Source organism: Pithys albifrons, chromosome 3, assembly GCF_047495875.1.
Source record: "Pithys albifrons albifrons isolate INPA30051 chromosome 3, PitAlb_v1, whole genome shotgun sequence".
NCBI lineage: Eukaryota > Metazoa > Chordata > Aves > Passeriformes > Thamnophilidae > Pithys > Pithys albifrons.
The window spans coordinates 8812915-8838283 of NC_092460.1; the positions used below are offsets into that span (position 1 = coordinate 8812915).

Genomic DNA, 25369 nt, shown 5'->3' on the forward strand with positions numbered 1-25369 from the left:
TTTGTGTCTCAGATGTTGTCTGATAAAATACGTACTTTTGGGGAGTGTTCTACAATAATCAATTGATCATGACCCCACAAGGTTATTAGAGTAAGAATCTTCCAGTTTGAAAAGAAGGAGCTTCTTCAGCTCAGTAAGTTTTGTTTGGATGTCTGAGCAGGTTCATGTTTTAGAGCAGCTGATGGTGATTGAAGAATTCAGATTTCATGTGCTTCTTTCTAATTATTGATACATGAAAACATGCAGCAAAGGAAGAAAACCAGGTGAATTGGAAGCTTTTGCAGAGTTGTGGGAGTTCGATCTTGTTGTCAGAACAAAGATGGAGTGGGGCAGCATCGTAGCTGCAGAGCTGAAATGTGTGGATCCAGGAGGAAGAGACTGGGAATGGGGAGTGTGTCCTATGCAGAGGAGTGGTCTGAATGTGTGGAGCTCTGCTTTGAAACAGGTGATGAGTCCATGGAGAGCTCTTTGGGTAAAGATCATTAAGTAAAATGATCATCAGAAAGGATCTTTCTCCATTGTAGTGTTCTAGTTTGAATACTAAGAACTGGAAATAGTTGGCACTGGTTATTGTTTCCTAAGAACCTTTTGTCTCAGCCCCTTTGAGACTTGTGAACTTTGAGGGGAGGATATCAATATATTATGAAGTATTTGCATATAACATTGAGCAACCTGCATACTAAAATTTAGAAGACTAATGCAAGGTATTCCTTCCCCTTCTTACTGCTAAATAAAAGGCAAGAAAATGAGTAAAATCACGGAGATGGATAAAAGCAGATTCACTTCTAAGAAGGAATGATGGTAATAGATAAATTAGAACAATTTGCTCCTTAAAAATGACTTTTCATTGTGTGATAAAGGAGGCAAGTAAGGTTGTGGAGGGAAAACCTGGCGAGGAGTGAATGACTAAATAACTGCGTAGAAATCCAGATTCCTTTTTGGTATCTGGTCATCTGGACTTGAGAGTGGCTGAACTGGGGGATTGGATGTGAGATGTGCTTTACCTAGATTAGAAAGGTTCTATAATGATCTTCTCAGAGGTACAGTGGGTGGCACCTCAGAGATAATAGCTGGATATGTGAGGTTTTCTAAATTTTGGCCAATATTTCCAGCCTCAGGTGTGCAAAAGAACCAGTGTTATCCTGTTCTGTGGTAGGAGAGACATTTGATGTATGTGACATCACTCTGCATAGAGTAGCAGAATTAATTTGTGCTAAAATGCAGGAGAAAGGTTTTCTATATTGCAGGTATGTAGATTTGTAAACAGGTTGTCAACCAACATGACAGTATTTCTCAATATATAGAAGAGGTGGGAAAAGGCACACAAGGCAAGTGACAGGTCTGGAGATCAGAAACTTCACCTTTACCAGTGATACTGAATAACAGGACTGTGGCTGATGGCAGGACAGAACAAAGTACTGTTACATCAGGCTGGGGGTCTCTGTGTACCAAATCCGAGAGGGAAGTTGGTAAGGAGCTGCATGTGTGTTTTCTCTGGTTAGTACTGAAGATGAGGAGAAGTAGTTGTTTTCTTGTTGATACTTCTGATCTGTGTTCTTTTGTTCAAATATCAGTGGTACTCAGAGGATCATAAAGTGACAAATGTGCTGCTGTAATACTGGGAAGTCCTCTCTTCCTCTCTCAGCAAAGTTTCTGCAGGGAGATTCTTCCCATTTTTAGGCATTCAGAGGCTAATTGGTACCAAACCCAAGTTTTGCCTGATTATGAAAGATCTTGGGGTTGATAAGGTTTAAACACATCAGTTTTCTAGGCATGGAATAAGCTGGGTTTGATTCCTTAATACTTTGACTTTTGGGCCAGACTTAGAAAAATAAATTCTATGATTAAACCTCCTACGTGCTCCCGTGAGTTGCATGCACTTTTCAGAAGTGTTCAGAATCCACTAGTTCTCATTAATGTTCATACAAGTCTCTTTCAAGAAAACACAAGAACGTAATCTGTGCTCTCCAATGCAACAAGCTGGAAATAAAACAGATTTTTAGCATGTTCTTTAGTAATGAGATGCTCTTGCTTTATTGCAATAAACAAAGCAGAGGAATAGGCAGAGGCATGGCGAGTGTTTGAAGGAAATCATAGGCCTGCCTGATAATAAAGAACTGTTCAAGAGCAATTCATTCTCAGGAAATGATTGCCTCTGTCATCCAGCCAAGGTCAGTGACACGTTCAGTTAATAGCTACATCCCAGGCACAAGCATAAATTATAAGAATATAACTCCAAGTCAGTTTGAGCATAAAATCTAAGGAAAAAACAAACCAGTTTGTAGGGTGTCCCTTAGCCTTTTCAGTTTTTGCATAACGTTTTCTGGTCTTTTCTGTGCTGTTTTTCAATGTTAATAATTCTCTCCCAAATTGCTTCTAGAAGAGCCCAGGAAAATCAAATCTTGGTTGTGTTCTGGTACTGCCAGGATGCTCTAGACAGTAGACAAAGGTGCACACAGTCAGTATGTTAATAAGCCTGGCAATAATCCTGCTAAAATGAATTTGACTACTAATAGTTGTCACTAAGTAATAGAGAAAATTTCTGCCCTCAAAAGCAGAATATTTCCATTCTGGAATCACGTACATGTCCACATGTCCTGGCAGTTGGACTCAACAAGTAGTGCTGTCTTAGCCAGTATTTATATATACATGAAAGTTGTAATTTTATTTGCATTAAACACAGACATTTTAAATGTTAAAACATAAATTTTAAAGAGTTGAAATTGTGCTGTCTGCTTTTGTGCCCCACTGCCCCAACACTCGACCAGAAACCCTTAGCACTGCTTTTTTGCAGTTTGATTTATAGGTTATAAATAATTCTCCTCAATAGGTTTTGCTTTGAAGTCTAACTTTTGAACTTTAATATACACTACTATACTATATTGTTACATTGGCAAACAGTTGACTGAGACAAGGTAATATGATTTTAGAGCTGTTTGCTCTTGACTACTTTAATAAAAAAAAAAGAAAAAGAACAACGGAAAATGTGATTAAAATAGGCTGAATGACTTAGGGCAAGATGATACCACACGAGAAACCTTGTTTCATGTCACATGGGACTGTTGGGGATGCTCTTTCTGTCTGTAGCCTCCTCAGGAAAACAAACCACAGTGCTGAATAATATTTTGTGTTTCCTTCCACTTGTCTGTTTATTGTGGGATTCAGATTGGGGATGGTCTGAGGCAGAGCTCACACTGCTTTTTCTGTCTGGATGTTGAGTGGTGACTCAAGGCACCTGTTTGAGAACTTAATGTAATGAGGTTTAATTGCACCATACACACAGGGCCTTCTTCCTAGGCAGAGGCCCTTGCACTTTATGCAGCCTGATTTGTGGGGAGTAGGATTTTACGTTTATTTTCTGTTTGCTCTGCATTTACCAAGAGGTGTTTCATGAACTTTATATAGACGATTTTATTTATTTTTTAAATTACAATGGCTGTGATGCAGGGATAGAAGGAAATGTAGCTACGCTAATCAAAGCTGTCAGCTCTTGTTACTGGAGCACTTTTTGTATCAATTTTTAAAGTGTTTAATAAAACATAGGGACTGTTTCTCCTCTTTCTAGTCTGTAGTCATCTAACTGCACTGAAGTCAGGGGAAGGTACTTTTCATGTGTGCCACAGTAATGAGAACAGAACGATAGATTCTCTTCTGCTGAAGGTTTCAGCATCTGGTAAGCAGTTTCTTTTTCTGGTTGAAAAAGAAATCAGCAGTAGGGAATGGCCTGTTTAAAACTCTTTATGTGCTGTTGGCAGCTTTTCCTGGTTTAGTTTAGGGTACTAGTTATCTTCCATATTAATTTTGGGTCAAATTCTATGTAAATTTACTTCTGTAAATCAAACACAGCTCTAATTGATTTTGCTTGTGTAAGGACTGAGAGGATAATTTAGTCTCTGGGTTTCATTACATATTCTCCTTTTGCAGTTTCATACACATATATTTAAAATAACTGAGACTGCTTGATTTTGCATGAGGCCTGGAAATGCAGTGCCATCCTCTCAAACCTCTGAACCCTTTTGTGTAGTAAGTGCATAAGTAGTTCTGCTGGGTTTCCAAGGTGCAATAATTCCTGAGGCAGACTCTGGCAACTGCATAATTAAGACAGGACAGAGTGCAGCAGTTTAGCCTGGGAAACAAGCAAGAGCATCACAGTGAATTGAAATGGAAATTATGAGGATGCCCCTCAGCCAGCTCAGGCTATCCAACCGCTGTAACTACAATAGGCAAAGGAACTCTGCACTTCTTACTGATGAAAAATAAAACTTGTTTCACTGTGATTCTGTAACAGAATACATGGACTACAGGCACCTCTGTAAAAGTGCTGAAAATTTTCCAAAAAGAAATAGGAAAGTGTTTACAAGAAATATTTTAAAACTTATTAGGCGGTAAAGCTGTTACAGGGCTGACACTGAACAGTGTTCTGCTGACCTTTTTTCCCCTCCTTTTCCCATTGATCAGATTTTTCATCATATTACATACAGCCTTCAGAAGAAATTCTGACAAGAGTACTCAGGGTCGCTGTGGTGGCTTGGCCCTGGCTGGATTCCAGGTGCCCATCAAAGCCCCTCTATCACTCCCCTCCTCAGCTGGACAGGGGAGAGATGTGTCAAAAGGCCCACAGGTTGAGATAAACACAGGGAGAGCACTCATTACCATCAGGGACAACACAGACTCTTGGGGAAATTAGTTTAAGCTATTATAAATCAAAGCAGAGAAGAGTAATGAGAAATAAAACCAAATCTCAAAACCAGCTTCCCCTTACTCCTCCCTTCTCAGGCTCAACTGCATTCCTGATTTCCTCTCCCTGCTCTGCCTTAGTGGTGCAGTGGGACAGGGAATGGGGGCTGAGGTCACTTCATCACAGCTTGTCTCTGCCTCTCCTTCTCCCCCAGGGGAAGAACTCTGCATTCCTCCCCTGTTCCAGTGGGGACTTCCCATGGGATCCCTGCAGGGGACTCTCTGCTCCAGTGCCTGGAGCACCATCCTTCCAACCCTGCTGTCTGCAGAGCTGTTTCTCTTGTATCTTCCTAATCTTCTCTCTTGTGGGAATTTTTCAGGATTTCCCCCCTCCCCCTGCCCCCTTTCTTAAATCTGTTACCCCAGAGGCCCTACCACTGTTGTTGATGGGCTCAGCCTTGGCCAGTGGTGGGTCTGTCCTGGAGCTGGCTGGTATTGGTGTGGTTGGAGATGGGGGTTTTTCTGGCAGCTCCTCACAGAAGCCACCCCTGTAGCCACCCTACTACCAAAACCTGCCGCACCAACCCAATGCAGTCACCATCAGGAAGAGCCTTAGATGTTTCCTCAGGACAGAAAAAGTCAACCCCTATGAATTCCTTTTTCTTACATGGAATGGTGTCTTTAACTCTCAGTAATGAAATTTTTATAAGTGAGCAGGATTTTCAGCATCATCCTGTATTGTGTTCTTTGATGTGCCCCCACTACAGCAGAAGGTATTAAAGGACAAATTATGTGAGTAGCCTCACCAGCAGAGTTTGTCTCTTTGCCCTTAACCAGTTTGCGTCAGGGAGAATTTCCTCCTTCACTGGTTTATTGAGTTCCCCTCAGGTTTTCTGTGTGTCACGTGTGTGTCAGTGACTTCTTGTTCTATGTTCATTGTCATTATTGCATAATTTCAGGGGAAGAAGTAAACCAGCAACAATCTTGTGTGAATCTCCTCTGTGTGGTGGAAGCAAACCTTCTTTACCTTTTGAGTACAAAGGAATGGTTTGCACAGAAGTTGTGCTTGAGCATCACTGAGATGTGACAAAAACCTGTCTAAGTACCAGCTCTTGCCAGTCTGTAGAGAATTTGCCATGACCTGTGGGTAGATCAGATGTAACAAAGAAGTGCATGCATCTTAGTGCAAATCATCCCCCTAGCCACACAATTATATTAAAAGAATAAAAATTTTAACACCACCCCCCCCCCATTTATTTTGAGCACTGCTGTAGTTGGACTCTGTTCCCCAATTCTGGATCCAAGGCTTAGGTCCAATACACTTAAATTTTAAAATTTGAATAATTAGAAGTTTATCTTCTCCTTTAGGGAATGTTGTACCTTTCTAATTTTGAGTAATGTGCAAATATAAATTAAACAGAGCTCACCCCTTAGGTTTTCTTACTGGTTTTTGTTCTTGCCTTTTGAAAGATAACAAAATTCAAGCCTTGCCTAAAGGGCTACTAATCTGTTTGTTCTTGATCTATTAAACCTGTTTTCAAGAGGCCAGAATACTGACTAAGGTTTCTGAATTGTTCTTTTCTGTGCTTTTCAGTCCCTAAAGAATACAGAGCCTCCTGCTAAGAGTTATTTTTATGTTCTCTCCTGTAGTAAAAAGTGTGCTGCATTTTAACAAGGCTTCTGTTTCTAAACAAATGAAGAGGTGCCTTGAGCAGAGGTATTTATACAATGCTGTAACCATATAATGGTTCTCTTCAGGCAAAGTGAGACATGGTAAATAAGGTCCTTTCCTTTTCTAAACTCTGGAATCATTAGAGTGGGAAGCTAATAAAGTTCAGTTGTAAATTCTAAAGGAGTGTGGGGTTTGTAGGTGTATGTATGTTTGTTGGGAGTCACTGGTCTTTGCTATTTCACCTGCTAAAGGTGGGCACACATTTTTCTGGCTCTGGGAGACCTGCCTCCCTCTTGCTTTTCACTGAAGTGGTGTTTGGCATCTGGGGCCTCTGTTTATGTATCCCCCTCTCCAACTTGTGAAATTGCCTGGCAAATTCTTTTCATTTCCAGTGTTGCTGCTGAAGCTGCTGCCTGGCATTCCTGCCTTGTCTAGGATCTTAGTTTTGCTGTAGGGCTGAGAAATGACATCCCAGTGAAAGGAGCATAAAGAAAGCAGGATCCACACAGTATTCTGCTGGCCATAGCTCTCTGCATCAGAGGAATGTTTAATTTCCTCTCAAAAACCTGTGGCCGGATGCAAGTGGGTAGGTGACAAGAGAGACATGTAGATAGTAAGAAAAACTGTAGTCTGTAAAGGGCTGACATCCTGCAGGAAATTTAGTACTTCTGATTCCCCTTTAAGGGGGTTACAGCCCTTATATGTTATTGGTAATCACTGCTAGCTGAAGAAAATGACACTTTTCTGGGTAGGGGGTGCAATTGCCGTGTCTTATCCCAAGGATGGCTACATCTCTGGAATCAAGGAAAGAATTACTCCCATATAAATAACCTTTAAATTGGATTTTATAGCTTTTCAAAAAAGTTGGGTTATTTGGCGGAAATAGCCTCTGCTTAAATCTGCCTTTCTTGTTGGAAGAGTTCCTCTCAGGTGAAATGTAGCTGAACTCTCTGTGTAGGCTGGTTTTCTTATGTGAAACTTGATTTTCCTTTTACAGTTGTTAGACTTATCTTGGAATGCATTGGCTTATACAGGAGTATTGCAATTGCATCCTCCTTTTGTTCTAACCAGAGGTAGGATGTGGTCAGGATGTGCCAGCATCAACATGTAGTAAGGCTTTTTCCAGAGTAACTTTCTCTTGAAATTTCTGGACACCTTTATTAGATTTTTGATAGGCCTTGTACCAATCCTGTAGGGTATGGATATGCATTTAGAAGCTGCAGGAAATGCACTTTCATAGTTTTCTTTTTTCCCCCAGAATCATACAGCTGTTGCTGTAATGGAATATAAGTGAGCATGCTTTGATCTACATTAAAGGTCCAAAAAATGCTGTGCTTTACTGTTTGTTCTGAGCTGCCCTTCTCTGAAATTTTCAAAGGTTTTCTGTTTAGAATAGTGCTTATATTTTAGATGGCATTGAAATTCATCAGAAGCTTCAATGATCATTTGAGTGTTGTCTGGGATAAGAATGGTGCTTTTCTATCCTTTTTAAATAAAAACCAAACCCTGTGCATCTCTGAATCAATCTCCAAACTCCAGAAGCATCACTTTCTTCTGCACGCAGACATATGGTGGTGGCAGCAGCAGCTGCATTGATCTGAAAATTTAGAACTACATTGTATGAATTCCATCGGAAATCTCATCTTGAAAAAGACCCCTGGACACAAAAGGTCACTGCTCCATGTGCTACTTCATAGAACTCTCCAAGGATTCATTATTTTTTCTGGTACTGGGCAGAACAATTGTTCCTAGTGCTAATTTGGTAGCTGGTAAATTGATAGAATTCCAGGCCATACAGACATTTAACCATCTGCCTTGTTTGTTTTCTTTTGAATAAGCTTTGCCCAGTTCAAACTAAATAGGGAACTGGAGAGAAAAAGCCAAATGCTTGTTTACTTATTTACCAACCAAAATATTGTGCCTGGTTTTAAGTATTGTTTAAACTGTAAACAGCTTTTAAAATTTAGTTTTATACCTGGTTGCAGATATAGACATATCTGATTATTGACAACCAGCCTTCCCACAGTCATCCTAAACTCTTTAAGTTATATTTTGAAAGTAAATGTAAATCACTGTTTTTCTGCTTGCAGTGGGAGACTCTTGGCACTGAGAAAAGAGGCTGCATACCAAGTTTTTAAAAAGATACAAAGATAATGTTGATTTATGTGGATTATTATGTAAGGGCTGGACCAGCATTCATAACAGAATCAGAGGTGTAATAGAAATCAAACTTACACTTTATTTTAATTACAAATTACCTCATTTAGTCAGTCCTCCATCACACCTGTCTGCTCAGTGATCATTATCATCACACAAAGAGCACCAAAACAGAGGTGAACCTACAGTAGTGTGCAGCAGTCAAATTGGTATAAGGAGCTCATTCTTGGTGCCAAGGGGCAGGCACCAGTGTGGTCACCTTTGTGTGTCTTCCACAGTCACTGGACAAAATCATATGACTTTCCCAAATTATGTTTTAATTTGATCTTTGAGATTGTCTATTCTTTTGTTAAAAATTACTCATTACTGCCCTGGGTAATTTATTCAAATAATAAGTTATCATTAAGAGAAACGCATCAAGCAAAACATGCACTTCATTTCTGAGCTCATCTCTTTTAATAGTTGTAATTTTCCGTCAATAGAAGTTTTTATACCTTTGTGTTTCTAAATTGTTAGGTCCTGTGTGGCTGGTAGCTGCTTTTGCACTCCAGGCACTCCTCAAGCTTCCCTTCTTCAGTAAAGAAGATGAAGTTCTGTGCCCTTTGGCAGAGTATGTTTTCTAATTGATTTGTTGTGTTTGTCTCACTTGAATATTCTCCAATATATCTGCCTGATTAAAAAAATTATAAATCCTTGCAAGAGGCCTTATTCCAGCTGTGGCTGTGCCACTGCCAAATGCAGAAAGTAATTGAACATCCATTTGTGTGCTTGGGATTTCCTTGTGCACGTCCAGCAGTGATGCCAAACCTTTGCTGCGAGGTCCGTGCCATTCATTGCAGTGGCTCTGGAACTCTGCTAAGCTCCTGATTCTCAGTGCACTTTCTTGAGATGCAAATAGGACTACAGAATTTCTGTTAAACTTGGTGTTTGGCACAGCCTCTGCTCTTCTTTGCTCAGCTTTCCCAGTCAACCAATTTTCTTGCTTAGCATTGGTGTCCTACTATGTTTCAGGGCATTCATCAGTCTATTGTGCACAAAATTGTCTGTGGTGGTTTAAATCTCCTCTTAAATGCCAGTAAAGATGTTAGTGTGGGATTATATGCCAAATTCTGCAGAGTTCATCTAGAAGCAAATTATTCTTATTTACAGTTATTTATTAGTGTCTTAATTATTTATCAAAAATGCATTTTGTATATGTCATGATGAATTTACATTATTCTGGTTTCTTAATAAAAATGCCCTGTGCTGTTAAGTCATATATTGAAAATGTGTATAATTCTGAGTCTGTGCCCTTTTTTATCAGTCAAGCTTTCAAATTTAAAGAAAAAAACCCCCAAACAGATACCTAATTTTATTTCCTATAAGTCCATCTCAAATGGCATTAGTTTTGCCTTATTTTAATTGCTTATTAGTAAAGTCATACATCAACCATTGCAGTATTGTGCCATTAGTTGATGTCAGGCTAACAAGAATATAATTATGTGACTTGCCCAATTTGTGGATATTGGTTTTGCTTGTTTGTTTTTTAAAGCTTAGCAATGTAATGTTTTTCTGGCACTCTCAATAGGGCTTGGCTAAGCTGTCTCAGAATTCTGGGATGCAAATTATCGAGATCTCTTTAATTTCAGCGATGGTTGATTAATTTTCTCTCCCTAATAATATGCATATGCATTTGTATCACTGGGAATGGCTTTACATTCTTTCATTTGTTATGTGCCTTTCACTACTCATCTAAATCATGTTAGTTTATTTTTTTATATTCAATATGACCTAATTTCTGTTGGAGTTGTGACTTTCCATGAGCTGGCAACAAGTTCTTAAGCAGTGCCTAAGTTTACACAACCCAAATAATTTGTTCTCAACTGATTGATATAATGAAAAATTCTCGGTATTTTCTTATTCAGATTCCCATAATTGCCAAGTTTACTGAAGGTTTGCTTAGTTTATGGCCACTTTTTTTTTTCTTTCATTATGGGTAGTTTTGTACATCTGAATCTTTACTTAGAATTTTGAGGAAGGGGCAAGCAAAGGCCAAGATGGTGATGTGTTATAGTCTAGGATTGGTAGGTTCATCTAGGAGTCTCGAAATTCATTTGGGGAAAGTCACCTTCAAGTGCTCTCATGTGGAATGGAGGTCTTGAGGTAGAAATTGGCAGATTGAACACTGAAAAACACTATCCACACTTTGGGCATCTCAGTTTCAGCCTTGTGTTACTCTCATTCCTCACTTGGATAATTGCCTGAGAAGAAACTGTTCCTGAATGATCTTGATACCAAAAGACATTTGAGCATAGCAAGTTTTTGGGTTTAGAGCAGTTTTTAATTTTTTTTTCCTCAGCTAATACTTATGAAAGCAAAAATTCTGTTTTAGTTTGGTTTTGGTCTTCCTGTGTATGAAACACTTCTATAAAAGTGACATAGACTGTGCTGTAACAGTGAAAAAGTAAATGTACTACTGGAAGTTAATCAGGTGACACAGAAAATTAACTTGTATCAACTTAGGGTTACCTTTGATTGCAGAAATCCCTCTGCCCTGAGAAGTGGTTCAAATAAAGTGTGCAAATAGACCAAGAGTTAATTGAATGAATTAGAAGAGGATTAGTAGTAGTTGTCCTTTATTTGTCAGAGGAAAGCCAGAGTGCTGTATGTACCACTTAAGAAATAATTTTTCCACTTTCTATGTTATTTCATATCATTACTTTGATATTCTCATCTTGAAACAGTAGGAGGAATCTTGAGTATGTGTTCTTAGATGGAACAGCTATATACTTTTATAATCCACTTCTTATCCCTCTTCAAGTTTGGGTAACTTGAAGTTATTAAAGTGAGTGAAATATGGGTCTAATTGTAGTCTCATGTCTGGGAGATCCATACCATTGACAGATAAAACAGGCAAATAGGCTATCAAATCTTTCAAATAGTAAAATAAATTACAGAAAATTTATCTAGATTAACTTTAGGTGAGTGAAGTGGCACTAACCAACACCAGGGAAGAATAAATCCACAGTATTGATGTGATAATTAGGATTTTTGAGAACATATCCTAAGTCAATTTTAGTGTGTTGGGAATTTTTCCTTCCTGTGAAAAGGCTTTGGATTGTGCCTTTACTAAACTGAACCAAAATAAAGTGAGAAATTAATTTAAAACTGTGTTGAATCAGAAATAATTAAATATGGCCCCACTTACATCTAGTGCATTCAAGGACTGCATGTAAATACATACTGCACTTAGGCTGACCTGGTTGTTTACATATGATATGCATTACAGTATCATAGTTTTAAAAGTCTCTAAATGCAAAGTCCTGATTTGAGATAATATTTCAGCTGTGTTTGGAAAATAAACTCCCTAGGGGAAATCAATATTTGTCATGTCAGGTTCCATACCTTTGTTTGCTGGGGACAGGATGCCCTCTGGGAAGAGCTGATCATTCCTATGCTACTGTATTAGCAGGATCTATTTGTGGAATAAAGGATTGCTCAGTCCAGATTCATCTATCACCCTGCTCTCTTCCGTCTGTTCCCTGAACACCCTGCACTGGGGTGGGCAAATTCTGCTTTCTGAACTTGAGGAAGTAACAGCTCTGCCTCCTGGTGCCTTGGCTCATTTCCTCTGTACCAGTAATGTTTGACTGGGTGTGTTCAGGAGGGACAGGGAATACCAGTGTATAGGAGAGATAAAGGAGGTTGTAAATAGCTGGAGAAATGTGCTTACTGAGGTTTTCCTCCAAAACAGAAATAATGACGAACTGTGCAATAGAACTGCTTTTTTTCCCTGTTGCTGTGTGGGCGTAGGGATATAGATATTTGTGCACCAAATGTTCATAAAATAAATGACATACTAATAATATGCTCCGATTTGTCTTCAGAATTCTCCCACGGAGTACGATGCTCCAAATAATTCATCATACATATATTTCTTCTTTATATAAAAAGCTCTGTTGCAAATTTAGCCAGCTCTTCTCTATGGACATGTAGAAAATGCAGGGAAAAAATTACCCTGCCCAGTAAATAACCTCACTCTGAGGCACAGTAGTGGGCATAAGCAGGGTTCCCTCAGTGTGCCTTCCAGAATCTCCTGCCACAGAGGGTCATTGTGCCATTTACCCCATGCACAGAACCACAAATGTTCGCTGTGGGGGAATGTGGCTGCTCCCCACATGGCTTTGGAGTTTGAAATCACATTCCAAGGGATGCCATTGCTTCAGGGACTTTCTGTGAGATCATGTGACTCTTTCATCTGAGATTCCTCATCTCAAATTGCTATTTCTGCAGAGCAGCTTCGTTATCAGCAGAGCAGGGATCCCCCAAGGTGCACATGCCTGCTTTAATAGTGCAAATGTCCAGGGCACAGGCTCAAAGTGAAGCTGCACCTGAGTGATTTCAGAGCTACAGGATCCTGTGCTGTGTATGTGCAAGAGCTGCAAGTTGAAGTCCTTTGTAAATGTAATAATGTTGAGTAAAGTATTCAGCTGTAGGAATATGGATTAGCTATTGCTATAGCAACCTGTATACATTCTTCAGTTAAACAATGGGTTACAGAGTATTAGTCCCACATCTTAAAAGAGCAGGGCAAAAAATTTCACTCTTTAGAGTTAACATGGAGATCAGTCACAGCTGGAATGTGTGTGCTACCTATGGAACTGGGGTGGTTTGCTCAGTAGCAGTTGAGTTTCCATCCCCCAGGTGCATGAGGAGCAGGGAAAGCAATAAACCAAAATCTCCAGGTCTTTAGTCACCCAAACCATTGCATTCAGGAAATTTTGAGTTTTGTGAATGTGTCTTTCTATGCTTTAATGTTACAGTGGTGCAATACTGGCCAGTGAACTCCTGTGTTGTGACACTCCATCGAGGGCTGTCACACAGGTCAGAGGGGAGCGTGTGGGGCATCTTGGATTGCCAGAGGGCAGAAGCTTCACTCAACTTGGGCAGTGTGAGGTTAATGAGAATATATTAAAATAACGATCAATTATCAAGATTAATACTAAATAACCTGGATTATCTTGGGTTAAAATGTTAGTGCAATTACTTGAGAGAGCACAGGAATAAGAAATAGTTGTTAAAAGACATCTTTCCTTTGTAGTGATCACATACTAAATTGCATTAATTTGTGAAGTTTTAAATTTTTGAAGATTTAACTGATGCAGGAGGTAGAATGATACATATCCAGAAATTTACTTGTGTTGATGCCTATACATGTGTACAAACATCTTGTTTAATCAAGTAGCAGCATATGAACTAGTTCTCCTCTTTCTATTGCAGAAAAAGCTTTTTCCCCATATAATTATACGAGGCAATTTGGAAAGACTCATTTGCAACAATAGGAAAGGAGCTTTCCTCTATGTAAGTGCTTTCAGTGAAGGGGACATGGATCCTTTTGCTTGTGCTAATCATGCGAGGGAGCAGTGGACAGAGATTGGAAAACACTGGGAAAAAAATAGCCTTTCCTATTGCTAATTATTAAGAAGCCAGTCTGTGGCAAGGTGCCACCTAACAGGTTGAGGGGATAATACAAGAGCCTGCTGCCCTATAGGGCTTGTGATCTTTTTGGTGGAAACCTAATGATTGTTTCCTTCAATGTTTATTGATAATCTACTTTTTTTCCCTGTGTATTGAAGAACATATTTCTGGGATTAGCTGTGGAATGTCCATCCTTGGAGATTCAACTGGCCGAGGTCATGGCTGAAATGATCGAATGTCTGATTTTCACACTGCTGTCCCAGGGTTGGAGGCAACACTTGAAGATCTCCCTTCCAGCCAACATTTTTAGATTTCAGAGGAACTCTATTAAAATCAGCTGCTATTTTTCTCTCTTCACCTTTGACTTTCTGATCTTTTAATGCTGGAAGGAGAAGAAAATGCACACTTTAGCTGGTTATATTGCTGTCAGCAAGAGAAAATCATTCGCTTTAATTTCATACCATTTTGTCTTTGGAAGGGGTGAATTTATTGGCAGGCCATAACAACTGTGTATGAAATTTTAAAGTTTCTACTAGTCACAACCTTGAAATACATCAAGATTTCCATAGTGCTTTTGTAAACAGTGTTTGTGTGCTTGTGTATTTGTTGCTGTTTACTGAAATTTGGTTTCTTGGCAATTAAGTACTTCTTCAATCGAGAGAAAAAGTGAGAAAGCTTTCTTTGGAATTGTTTTTCCATTTTCTTTTCTCCAAAAGCCCATATAATTAGAAATATGTGTCCATTTTATTAATTCTTTGATTAAATTATAGGTTTTATTTTTTTCCGTTTGCTAGGAAATGGTAGATCATTTAAAAGTCTTCTGGTTTCTGGATAAATTTTTACCATTTCAAGAAGCCAGAACTTGGGTTTCTCAGCTGCATTTTCCCTTTCTTCCCATGACCAGATATTATTTGACTGTACTCTAGTACATTCTAGTGAATTTTAAATAAACCTTTTCTAAATTAGTGAAAGAAAATGAGAAAGTTTCCAGGGAAATCTCTTGCTAGATAGCACATCTGTCAATGCATTTCAAGCTGGAGTAATTTTCATCAGCCTCAATCAGCAGTTTTGTTCAAAACTCAAATATAGTGTTTGCTAAAGACAAATACAATTATTTTGGGGCATATCTCAAACTTTCATCGAGTACCAAATATTTTGCTGTTGGAACTGTAATGTTCCAACTTATATCAACAATGAACTAGTTAAATAGAAACCTAAAAGAAGCCTCTGAAATGATGCACAACTGTGTGAAAACCTCGGGAGACCTTCTGTAAGCAGAGTGAAACAGAAGTGACTACCCTTGCAAGTACTGATAATACGCAGAGATGTTTGTCTTCATCACTAGGTGAAAATGTGGCACATCACTATGTAAATTTGATTTGAGTCCTAATTAAATATTTAAAAGATGTTGGCTTTCTGTTGCCCTTTTCAGAAGATGGAATGTTCTAGGTAGAACAACTTCTGTTAGAATTGTTTTAGTACATAAGATTTGTTGACAAAGTATAGCGAATTTGGTGTCAATTTGAACAAAGAATGTCTTGTAATTACTCTCTGAAGACAGATATTTTGGCTGGAATATAACAGCTTTCACTTCTCTCGATGATATTTAAGACTGTTGATAATTTTACACAGATGAAATTAATTAAAAGAGAACAGTGTTTTCTTAAGATTTTGTGCAAGTAGTCTCTGGGAAATCTGCTTTATTTTTTCAAATGATTTTGTGTTAAAAAAAATTATTTTGAAACATTAGGCTATTTCATCACTTGGGTTTTACAAACTCCTTGAACAGAACCTTGTGGGATCTGGCTCAGATCTTCTATTGCTGGGTGTGACTCCTCTGGCTTTTGCTGAGCCGGTTCCATTTCATGTAAATGAAACCAGGCTTGGGAGCTGTCCAGCCTCTGGAGCCTCCCGGCTGCTCCCATGGCAGGGTTGTGGTTTGGGCTCCTCTGCGAGGGCTGTGCTCTCCCAGGGTGGGCACAGTGGGGTCTGTTCCCTTGGCAGAGTTTGTGTGGTCTGGAGGACCAGGGGCTTGTCACCACTGTCTGCTCCGGAAAGGTGCAGAGAGGCTTTTTTTGGACCAGGAAGAAGGTACTGCAGAGTGTTGTGGAGGTCCTGTTCCTCCTTGATTTCCAAGTGCACTTCTAGATTTATTTCTGCTTGATTTACTTTCATAGGAAGGAGCAAAAGGAACATGCCAGCTGCTGTTATTGTTGGGAATTAAGATTTAATGCCTTGGATAAAAGTTGAAAGGACAGTGTCCTGATATATTTTCCCATCCCAAGTTTCTTTTGGTAATACATAGTAGGTGTTAACAGAAGTAGCACTTAGACCATTTCAAGCAATTGAAGAGGAAATTCAGTAGAAGCCCTGCTGTATTTGCCAAGCCTAGGCAAGCTTGGTATTTTATATTTCTAATGGAATTTTTTTTAAGCAAGATTTGTTCATTACCACTTGTGCATGGGAATCAGAGATCCACAATGAGATCATAATTCATTCCTTGTATATAAATCTTACCCATGCAAACTTCACAGAGGGAACATTATTTAGAATGCAAAAGCAAGTCATGGAGAGAAGAGAGTGTTAAAGTGTCATTGCAACTGAAATTCAGCTTCTCTTATGCATATGCATTATGATGAAGTCTTTAACTATAGGAACACATAATACTTTTCCAGAAGACTTCTTCCTTGCTCAGTAAACAAGATAGACAGTGCTCAATTAATGAGCAGCTACTCAAAATATTGTTTTATCCTCAGTGTTTGATATGTGGCCCTAAGCCTTATTTACACCCTTATTCAGACCCTGCTCAGATGTCAGAATTATTAATTTCCTCATAGGTTTTTCTGTGCTGCTCATCACTACTGTATCCAAGTGCTACACAGGTTTTAAATTAAATTTATCTCCACAAAGCCCCAGTGAGGATGTGGTATTATCTCTGTTTTACAGATGGGGAACTGACAGAGATTAAGGTCAGAAAAATTCGCCAAATTTGGATGCACATTTTAAGACATAAGATTGGATTTTAGAGCCCTTTAGATCATATAATACGTACTGTGTTCAGAAAACATCACTTGCTACTTCAGTGTCAGGTGTGTTTTTCTTCCCCAGCATCTTGAGAGTGCAAACTGAACATTTACGTGGTACTATTGATTGCCAAGGAAAAGTTTGTAGTGGATACCTTGTGTAGTATCACACAGGAACTCAAAGCTTTCTCTGAAAGAGGCAGAACATCAGTGAATCACCTGCAGAAATGAGATTGTGGGGCTTGCTGAAAGCTCTAATATGACTTTGTTATTAAAGGCTGTTCCGTATTGCTTGCAAATAGATTGGGATTGCACAAACCACCTGAATTCTCATCCTTGTCAACTTGATAGTTTGATTTTTGCAGTGGAGAAAGATGAATTGGGCATATTGAAATTTGTGATCCAGTTAATCTGGGGAATGAATAATAATTGAGAAACCTTATGGCCTCAAGGGTAGTAGCATCTTTTCTGTGATAAACATTAAGAGGATCTTTCCAAATGTACTTTCATATATTTTTGTAGTGCATTCGAATTTCTTTCCTCTGTAAAGACATACCAGAAGATTCATGGGCAAGTCTAGCAAAATACCATTCCTCTGCTGAGGTAAACTTCAACTGGTGATTTTTATGTGTTATGTTCTCATTTTGTATACCAAGTACATTTACATGTGCATGTTTTTGCTTTTATTTTCTGCATTGGCAATTTATTTTATGCTAGTTTTTGTTTTAGGCTTGCTGGCTGCCTAAAAGTACAGAGAATTCAAGGTAATACATTACTTCTTCATAGTCCTTTAAAAGTAGCAGTATAATTTGAACCAAGGCCAAACACAGTGAGTTGTGAGTATTTCTGTTAATTTTTGAGAACTTTAATTGGACTAAATTAACCAAGGAAAAAAGATTTTACTGTATAATTTTCTGGCACTTTGTGGTCTCCAAAATCTATCTTTGCTTTGTTTTCTTATCTGCAAGATAGATAGTTCTATATATTTTTCCAAAACTCTTTGAAATCTTCAGCCGACAGTGATTAGAGAAGCGAGATATTTCTTGCACTCAGCACGGCTCTGCCTGTCAGAACAGTGGCTGGGTGTCCTGGAATTGTCTAGCTAGTTAGAGAAACTGCTTCTTTAAATACCTTTTTAATGCTAACCTGCATTTACCTTGTTATTAGGCTATATTCCTCATGTTGTGCCAAGTTCATGTCTTTTGTGGAACTGGAAGGCTACTTTATGTGAAGAAACTTGGAAGGTTTTCTCCTGGCTATGAAGTGCACTCGTGGAAGCCAATACAGCTCTTATAACAACATGAGAAAATGAATTTTTCAGTAGTTTCAGAGTCTCTTTTGTTTACAGTTGTAACCATTTCCAGACTGCTTAGAACCAGCTATTCCCAGATCTTTATGGTGTTGCTGTGGCAGTACTTACAGAACAACTGCTTGCTGTTGAGTTAAAAATGAAAGTTAGTGAGAACTTTGCTTGACTAGTAAAATTACCTACTGAGTAGCTTGGGTAGGACATATGTATCATGTAAATGACCTTTTAAATAATAAAGACCAGGCAAATTACATCCATTATTCAAGAGGTGCAATGATGATCCAAAGTTTTCCTTGGAAATAACCCATTTCTGCCCATCCTCTGTTAAATATTGGATCCTGGTGCTGGAGCTGGGAGGGCTGTGAGGCTGAGCTGAGTCTGTTTGGGGAGCGTCTGTCCAGGGGAATCCAGTGCAGCCTGAGGTATTCCCAGGTAAGTCAGAGCTTCAGCTTTCACAAATGCCAGCCAAAGTCTTGAAGCTACAGAGGGCTCTCCAGTCGCATTCTCTGCCAGTTTGTCAGACCTCAACCTAAATGTTCACCCTGCAGATTGTAGATTTAGATTTAATCATGTCTATAGATTTCTAATTACTCAGGAGCATCTTATTAGAAAGCCTTGCTGGCAAGGAACTCCAAAGCACTTTCAGTAGATTATACAAAAATTTGCTCCTGAATTAGTTGCAGAACAGTCATCTGGCACCCAATTCTTGTTTAAAATGTTAGTAGGCTCACTGAAAAATGAGAACATAATTCTGTCGCAGTTATTCCAATCCACCATGTGACCGTAAATGTTTTTTTTGTCTTGAAAAGTTAAAAGGAGTAACTCCAAAACATTTCTTTGTTGATGCCTGAAGTGATGTGGTGTAGGAAAGAAAGCCAGTAATAAATCAAAAACATACAAAATAATTTGTTTGGTTCATGGTTTGATTATGTGACTCATGCAGTTCTGTGTGGTGAGTCTAGGTTAAAAAATAATCATATGGACTGTTTTCTAAAAGGGAAAAAAATCAGGAATGTTATGGTAGTTACACATCGATGAAAATGCATATTCTTCAGGGTATTTGGCAATCATGAAGTAAAAAGCAACTAGGAGAATGATGTACATATACAGTTAAATATGTAATTAGTGCAAGCTACAACATACTTATGACATAATACAATTAAAATAATATACTTGTATAAATTGCAAGCACTTAAAAATTTTCCTGCGTTTAAAGAATTTCTCTAAGCAGTCTTGAATCTCTTACCAAGATGTAAACCAGCACATTGAAAGTGCAGGTTTAGTCTCTTTATCACAGGATCTGCCCCTTTGGTTTTGATTTCTCTGTATTTCTGCTGCCCATATTACAGTGGAGAAAATGCCTTCCTACATGAACAGCGTGCCATGGTGGTTCTGTAATTACTGTACAGTTGTAACAGTCCATTTTGGGGCAGTGGCCTGGACCTGCTTTTTATGTTGGGAGCATCTTTTTGCTCCCAGGTGTTACACAGGATTCTGGAGCAGGTCTGTGCACCCCTGGGCGGGCAGCTCTTCCCAGGCAGAAGCCTCATTTCCCTCCACACTGCTGGAATCACCTGCCTGGGGTATCTTAGGGCCATTGGGGAGGGCTCTTGTTCTGGTGGGGGGAACAAAGGGATACATAAATCCTTTGAAATGAGGCTTCGTTAATTCCAGTGCCCATGGAACAACCTGATTTAAGTGGTTTTATTTTGGAGAGCAAGCACATATATAAAATGCTAAAATGAGAGTTAATGGGATGTCTTAAAGATTCCAGTATCTAGAAATAAACATAAATGCACTGTACATAAATGTAAAGAACCCACTATCTAGTATTATTAGCTATATATAAATGTAAATCTGACAATAAATTTTCATTAAATGACTATTTTCATCTATATGCCTGAGGAATTGTTAGACTAAGTACAATGTCTGCATTTTCCTCTAAATGTTTATCTTACATTTATTAATTCAGCAAGCTAAAATGCTTGTGGAGATACTTGGATAGTGCAGGAATTGCTCTAAATGGAACAAATTCAAATTCGTAGCATTACCAAAAAAACATGGTCTAATAATAACACATTGCCTTCAGAATTGAATCCTGGACAAAAGGATGAAAGAACAAAACACAGAAAACAGATCTTTGAAAGTGTATACAGATTCAGAAGGGTTTTTTAAAGTGATGTAACTGGTTTCTCACAGGCAGAAGTTATGAAACTCACCATCCAGCTTCTCTGGCCCATCACACACTTCTTTTTGTGTGGATCTGTGCTGGCCCTGAGTTGTGTGGACCAGCCTTTTGCCATGGAACCTCCTGTGCTCTCTCCCTCTCTTTCTGACTTTTCTTTGGTTGATACCATCATAGAATCTGGGGAAGAGCCATTTCTCTCTCCTCCCCATGGACTTTCTTACTCCCCTGAATCGTTTCACTTTTCTCCCTTCAGCTTTTCTTCTGCAGCTCTCTTTGCCCCTTCCCTGCTGTCCAATATATGGATGTCCAAATTGCATTCACCCAGAGGAATTAGTGAGCTACTTCAGGGGATGGCTTAGTCTTGGTGTGTATTTCTAAAGCCTATAAAGTGACTTTATGTAGTGCTATATAAGTAATACTAAAAAAATGTTAAAACATGACAGCTTTTTCTTCACTCCCTGTTTTTAAAGCTACTGCTTTTCCACTGAAGGGTCCAGCAAAAGAACATTCCTGTTTGTTCCATCATGTCAGCTCTCTTAGTCTGTAACCTCCAAATAAATGAGCTTAAGCTCAAGTGTTTCAATGTGCTGGTCTCTATAGCGACCTTCCTCTCCCATCTCTCCTTTTGCTGGGGTAGAGTTTTCCTTACACTTATGTATCTCAAGAGATGTCACAATTTTTATTGCTCCTGTAGAATGTAATGTAGCCCTAGGTAGCCACACTAGAAAAAAGGATTTTCACAGTATAATTTTTGTCATTTGCTGCATGTTGTGGAGCATTTTTTTAATTTTTTCCCTTTTCTGCCTTTCACCTTCCTCCTTTAAAAATGTCATGATTGATATTAATATTTTTCCCTAATAAAAATGTATTTTCCCTTGATCTTAGTGTTGGTAATACATTATTCAGTGTTCCTTCTTAATAAAAGCCATTGGTTGTTCCATTTCTCACAGCAGTTATTACAACACTAAAGGTCTCGTTCATCAGAATGACTTGCAGAGGCAAATCCAAACCCCCAAATTCTCCGTGCATCAGGATAATAGCTGTGGTGCATACAAGTTACTAAAATTTTAAAATATAATGTGTGTTTCTTTGGTTTGTTTTCTTTTTTTCCCCTCCCTAACAGTAGGGTAAGATCTGTGAACATAATTTATTTCATTGCATATGTGTGCTTTTGCATATTTTGCTCTTTCAGTAGAAGTCACTGAGGAAATGAACCTGTTGATTGCATCCCATTTCATAAAACATCCTTCTTAAAATCACAGATCTAGTACATGGATTTTGAGTTGTTCTTACTTATCAGACTTTTCTTTGGATTCCTGTAATTTTGTTGGATAACAATAGAAGGAGGTATCATAATCTTAGACAATCTCTGCTAATATGAGGAAAAATGGGCACAGGTGTCTAGCAGGGAAGATTTGGAGAAGCTCTAGATCAAGTCTTTGGATTGGGATTCTGTTTGAAAGATAACTTTTGTAATATTATGGTGTGTTGTGTTCCTGCATTCTGGCAAAAACTGGACATAAATGGGACATAAACCAACTGCAGTATAATGCAAGACAGCAATTTTATTTCATGTCAGTCATCATAAAAGTTTTTTTAAGAAAGCAGTTACAGGTCTAGGTAGGGTGTCAAAATGAAAAAGAAATTAATGTGGATGTTTTAATTTTAGGGACATTTTGGAGATGTGTGGAAAAGTTGAGCTGTTACCTGAGCACAGAGACAAACGAGGGCTTCCACTGGCAGAATTATTTTTGCAGCACAGTTAGATGGTATTGGAGTCATCTCCTAAGGAACCCAGTGCACATATGGACACTTGAAGAATGTAGAGTATATTTAGCACTTTGATGATGCTTCTAAAATCTTATTTTTCTTTAAGTTTAATGTATTATATAGTCCTTTTACCTCTACAAACCTTTTCCTGTGTTGTTTATAGTTTTGCCCTCTTTACCTGAATGATAAGAAACAAGTTGGCCTAATTTGTATTCCAAAACACTTACTATAGAAATGGATTTGACAACCGCTTCTACATCGTTTAAAAATATTTATGCCCTCTCCATGTATTATGGATGGTGTATCGCTTTTGATGTCTGGCTTGATTCTGCATTTGTTGATTAACTTGTCAATTTTGTGGTTGCTTTACAGTGTTGCTACAAAGTGGTTCACTTGCTTTTAGGTGTCTGCACCCTTCTTGGTCAGCAGAGATCTGAGTGGCTGAAGCTTGAATTGCTTTCAAGGAGGTTGTGGGTATTTTGGGAACAGAGAGAAGGCCATTTTTGGGGGTTTTTTGTTTGTTTGTTTGTTTGTTGTTTTATTTATTTGTTTGGGGATTTGTTTGTTTTAAATGAAGACTGTAAGTGTCATGACAATGATGGACGAGAGAACTTGGAAAGAGGAAACTGAGGACAGACTTACACACCTGTGCCTGTGTGTACCCATGAATTACCCTTTCAGGTACATTAGACAAGCTGTGGAATGCCTGAAGAGCAGCAATTTTGAAAAAAAAGAGAAAGGTTTAAATTTTACTTTTAAAATAAATAATGCAGTCAGAGTATGCTAGTTTTGTGTTTGACCTGTAGCTTTTAAATAGGCTGACTGCTTTGTTTGAGTTATGTGCATCTTCTGGTTTGAATATATTGAGGGCTAGATCAGTTGCACAAACTGTGTTGAGAGAGGTTTGAAGACAACACAGCTTTCCTGTCAGGAGCCAGAGGTGAAAATCTATATCAGCTCGTTGGTGGTGGGCAGAAATAGCCAAACTATTGCTGTGTTTTCAGCCCTGTTTTAGTCAGAAAACCAAAACACAATCCCACACTGGCTTGCTGTGAAGGAAACTCCATCCCAGTCAGACTCAGTACGTTTGGAAACTAGCTAGTTTTCATTAGGACCTGTTCTTCAGACCTCCCTCAGGTTCCTGCTCTATGTTCATGTTAACTGGTGCTGTGCCCAGGATTGGTGCTGCTCAGACAGAGAGCTTTGTGTAGTGTCATTCTTGGGTCCGCTGGTGTAACCCAAAAGCTGCAAACAGGCACAGGAGGGCACAGTTCTCATGGTGGTCACAGTCATGCCTGGAACAGCAGCACTAGGGCTTCCAGCTGCAAAACTGGGAGAGCAAAGTGGAAAATCGTGTCTCAGAGGTGCTGTGAAATGCTGCTACAGCTCAGGTGAGAGGGAATAGAACTGCAAGGGGGGTGCAGGCTGTGGGATTGCAGACGGATGGCTCTTGGCATCATATGCACTCAGGTACTGTACAGCAGAGCACAGTCTATTTTCATTTCAAGTGTAGATAATTTAGGTTGATTGACCATGCTAAGAAAATGGCCATATATTTAAACAGTAATAATTTTGATGTTTCCTTCCCTGCTAGATTAAGCAAGGGAAGCCACGTGTAGTGGATTTGAGTCCATCATAATCTGCCTGTGATGGGAGAAATTGGTCCTTGTCAACACCCCAGCACTGGTTGCATGCATCATATTTAATGGGCTTTCTGTTCAGTAGCTTCTGTGGGTGGTGAAAATGGAAAATAATCCACACAAGCTTTTCCCTTCAGCCTCATGTAGAGCATTAAATATCATCCCCATGGAGAGAATGTAGGCTATGGCTGTCAAAGATACTTGAGCACCTTTTCTAGTTTTGTGATTCTTCTTGGCTTTTTCAGAACAGAAATAGCAGTAGCATGTGATGTTTTGTCTCCCTGAGAAGAAGAAAGGTTTTTAATTGGAGGCCATTTTCTGGAACTGGAAGAACATAAAATAGATAGTTCAGTCTTGTGAAAGGATGGGGTTGAAGGATGCTGAGAGATAGAGCTGCTCTGGGGACAAAAGGCTATTAGAAAAACTAGGTTATTTTAGAATAAAATTATTTCTTTGTTAGTGTTTTTAGGGATTCTTTGATCAAAATGTCAAATCCTGGCTGCTAGTTAACAAGGACATTGATTTGCTTGAGTGAAATAGGTCATATTCTGACTTGTGTGGATTTCATCCTCATGAAGTGGCAGTGAGGGGAGGGAATAAATTATGGATTAAAAGTCATGAAGAAAGGGGAGGCAGCATGCAGGGCAGGTCTCCATTGTGCATTATTTCTTCAACATGGTACAGGATTCACATCTAAGTAGGAATATAATCGAACCGTTGAGAGGGAACAATGCCAAATATTCATTTAAGGATCTATCGGTGTAGGATTAGGGGCAGCTTAGAAAAGGGGATTGAAAAATCCCAAATCAACCACAGACATCCTTTCCTGTAGAGGTACTTTATTCCCTTAACTAAGTTGTCTTATTTTGTTGAATTAAAAAAAAATTAAACTATTTGTAACCTTTTAAAAAATGTGCTAAGTTTTTATTTTCCCCCCAAAATTTGCAGTGTTTTTCCATTGAAATGGAGTAGCAGAATGAGGAATGTCAAAATTAATGAGTAAAACAAACTTTAAAATTTAAGAATACCCTGGGATTGTGTCTAAAATAGTCCCTTCTATTAGCACAGAAATGTAATGGTATTGTAATTGGTTTCTTTTATTACACGTTAAGTTAGCAGCCCATTTTGCATTCCCTTGTCTTCTCCCATTACCAGCAGATGTGTAGCTTTCTTGGAACTGTGCTCATGGGACTGCTCAGCACAAGCCTTGAGCTTGGCTCCCAGCAGGTGCTGATCTCAACACCTTGTTGTTAAGGACAAGTAATTGTATGATAAAAATAAAGAGGCATTTTGGAGCACCAGCACTGTCTCAGTTAAGCATCCAGTGGGGATGTCTGTGGTGGCAGGAAGAGAACCCTAAAGGATTAGTGCCATCGTTCCTTATAATCAGTAGAGGGAAAGTAAATTCCAACAGCCTTCCAGGTCTGTGATTCTGGAGATGACAGGTAACAGACAGACACCCATCTTTACGTCCTA

General features: G+C 38.9%; 1 protein-coding gene across 3 annotated transcripts in view; it reads left to right on the forward strand.

The window, feature by feature from the left end:
• The window catches only part of FHIT (fragile histidine triad diadenosine triphosphatase), a 549696-nt gene that overhangs the window by 107481 nt on the left and 416846 nt on the right, over nucleotides 1-25369 (forward strand). Inside the window, exon 1 of one of the 3 annotated variants that reach the window (XM_071549692.1) lies at nucleotides 13769-13846. The exons of the other annotated variants lie outside the window; for them this stretch is intronic. The gene's annotated coding sequence lies outside the window, so the exon portion shown is untranslated. Of the gene's footprint in view, nucleotides 1-13768; nucleotides 13847-25369 lie in introns of those variants that run through there. 3 annotated transcript variants of the gene reach the window in all.